Source organism: Stylophora pistillata, chromosome 3 (genome assembly GCF_964205215.1).
Source record: "Stylophora pistillata chromosome 3, jaStyPist1.2, whole genome shotgun sequence".
In the NCBI taxonomy this organism is placed as follows: domain Eukaryota; kingdom Metazoa; phylum Cnidaria; class Anthozoa; order Scleractinia; family Pocilloporidae; genus Stylophora; species Stylophora pistillata.
This window is the reverse complement of record NC_142521.1, coordinates 35,553,465-35,556,849: the sequence shown is the minus strand read 5'-3', so window position 1 is coordinate 35,556,849 and position 3,385 is coordinate 35,553,465.

Here is a 3,385-nt window from a genome sequence, read left to right as displayed (position 1 = left end):
GATTTACCGCACGGGAGATGAGGCCGCGAGAGATTTACCGTACGGAAAATAAAACCGCGGGAGATTTACTGTCAGGGAGATAAAACTGCGAGAGATTCAATAACCTGATGCTTTTGTTTGCTTTTACTACAACTTGCTCAAAACACCTACAAAAGACGTTGAAAAGTATTTCACGAAGAAGACGGGAATAAGGTTTAACCGTAAGCCGTCAAAGGGCCTAAAATATTACCTTTAACCGTCAAAAGGATAGATTTTTTACCGTCAGCAATAAAAAATACTGCTCTTTAAAAGCTACTTCAGTCTCTTTATGTACAATTATGGAGGATGAAACTAAATTTACTAATTACGATCTTTTACCTCAAAGCCTCTCATATGTGTTGTATGTATCAGTTCAAAAATGGAGCTTACTGGATTGGCTGGCATTCAACTGTAAAATGCGCACAAAATAATGATACTCACGTTTGCCTTTTAAACATCTTGTAATTAATGGCCAACCTAATTAATTCACAAAACTTGCTTTAACAGACCAATCTTCACCAAATAATTTTACGTCATAGTTTATTTGCGCACATCAACAGCTATCTGTTCCACTAGCTAGGCTTCGTCAAATAAGGCAAAGTTCAGTGTGCTGTTCATGAACGTCTTTGCAAAGAAACTGGAGCCAGCTAAATCAGAGTTAATGTTCTTGCTCTAAAATTTCTTCCCTTTGCGGTCGATATTGAGCAGCTTTCGTGAAAAATTTATCAACGAGCAGGTGTTCGGAGCCATTTGGAGTAAAGGAAAATAAAAGCATCATCTTATCAAAAGCCTCTTTTGTCTCTGGATACACAAGTATATGTAGGCAAAAAATGTGCTAATTACGAATGTTTTACCTCAGAGCCTCGAATACGTTCGTATGTATCATTCCAAAATTGAACTAACTGGACCGGCTCGCATTCAACAACAAAATTCGCACAAAAACTAACGATCGTGACAAAAGTTTTTTACAACATCCTCATTATGGGCCACCAATAGTCGACGTATAATCGACGTTTGAAATAAAAGCTGTAGAAGAACAACCAGTCTAGTAGGACGTCGCTTTACAAACGGCAGACTCTAGAAAGGGAGCAATTCAACCAGAGTTAATAGAGTGAACAACAAATAGCAAATTTGTTTACAACAATATTAAAAAAACCTAGTTCTAATGTTTAGTTCCAAACAATGTGACAATGCCAAATTAAAACTTTCTCATGTGAATGTGGAACTTCTTGTAAATACAATCATAGCTTGTTTGAATGGAATTTGGAGGATTATGGAAAACTACTTATGAATTATTTAATTCTAAAAACATGTTATCCCGATAATCACTGTTTGATTGTGAAAAAGTGGTCTGATATTTAATACTGGCATTTGTGGATGGTGTGCCAATGTTCTTCTCAATTTCACATTAAAAAAACACTCCCTATGCTTTCTGTCATCTTACATTTGTAGGATTGCAGAAGCAAGGCTACAACCTAATTGGCAGTGTGTAGTTGCAGAAAATGTCCATACTCCGCTTAAAGAAAGGGTTGAAAATTCTTGGGGATGGGGGGATCTCAAAGGCCAAAAACTTCAAGAAAATGTATGAACCTTAATTGCAATTTCCAGAGTGCTGGGAGGGGGTCTTAAGAAAAATCCCTTCTGTGGGGGAGGTATGAATAATATTAAGAGAAGTATATATGGCAAAAAAATTCAAACCTCCCAAACGAGGTTTCTAGTTTTAGTCACACAAACTTGACTTTTTTGTTGACCCTGACAAACCTAGAATTCCAATGAAATTTCTGACAAGCAATCTGAAATTCTTTTCCGCTTAAATACAGTAGCATAGTCAGACTCTGGAATTCCAGTCATGTGCATCCTCAAAGGGGACTCACCCTGCAATTGTAGTTGTCTTCAACAGGGTGGTGCATTTTTTTAACAATTGCTCTGTTCAGCCGAGTGACTAGCAAGACACAGGTCAGGAAAATTAATTATAAAGGGAAAAAAATTCTTCTTCTTTTGTCAGGATATCCTCGGGTTTGAAGTGTTTCTCGCAAGCGTGTACTTTGTTGTTTTTTATCTGCTCCCCGAAATCCTGGTCGATTTTGCGTGCTTTTATTACTTCTCCGAGCCAGTTGTTGCGCCATTTTCGATGAGCTTCGTCTTTCGCGACAGGCAGCTTAAAAATTCCTCTTCCCTTCGATAGTCTGCACGATCCGCAGCCAAGGACGGAGCAGTTGACCCCTGGCATCACTTATGAATCCTCTTAAGATAATATTTCAGTTAGATTATTTCTAGATCATCCGTACAAAAAGAATAAACTCGAAGCAAGCCTACACGCTGGTCGCCATCTTCACACCTTCGCGGTCACGTGACATGCCATAAACCAACACAAAGAGTTTCATCGTTTGAAGTCCGCCGGCATTCATAACCAGTTCCCTCTATTAACTCTGATTCAACTAAGCACACTTCTCCTGACGGAAGTCAAATAACTTATGGTAATAGGCCTAGGACTTGAGTCCAATTCGGTCTTTAATCATAAAAGTGCCAGGGGTCTAACAGGATATTTGGGTTTCTTTTATAACGTACGGACCGAACGCAGCCAGGTCCGTGCGTCATAAGTGAGAGCCAAATATTTTCCCGTCCCCTCCCCCCACAACAACAAAAGGTTTAGAGTATGGTTTTAAAATTTCAAACGACAAGATATCTAAATATCATTTTCTAAATCCTCACTTATTACGTGATTTATGTTAAATCGATATGGAAGCACACACCCCCCACTCCCGTTGATTACCCTGTCACAACGGAAGACATCCTATCCCACAGTTTTCAAGTCATTATCAGATATGGATTCGTCAAGTCTTGTCTCGTTAATGACCAGAATATCGGCAATGTATTGGTAAACTAATAATAGAAGAAGTTCTTCTAATTGTTTGAGGAAAGTAGTAATGTCATGGCCAGCAATTTTAAACCCACGATCCCTGAAAATCGGAGAAAAGAGTACTGGAGATCTCCTGGCAGTAGATGGCGGCGTCATTATAACTAATAAATGTGTAACGGTGCACAATTGGACAATATGATGAGCCATATATGGTGAGCTAGGTTCAGTATGCTGTTTATTAGACGCATGCACCTATATTCTTAATTCTTTTTAATTACACTAGAGCCGGCCAAATGAACTTTAAAAATCCAAAATTTCTTCCCCTAACAGTTAAAAAAATAAGTGAAGCATGCTCGAAAAAAAAAAACACATGAGAATAAAAGACAATAACTTTTTCTCCTCGGGTAAGTTGCTAGACTAACCGGGTAAGTCGCTGTAAAAATGTGGTGATTTAAAATTCTAATTTAAGAGGAAGTCACTTTTCGAATGGGACTCTTTAACTCCCAA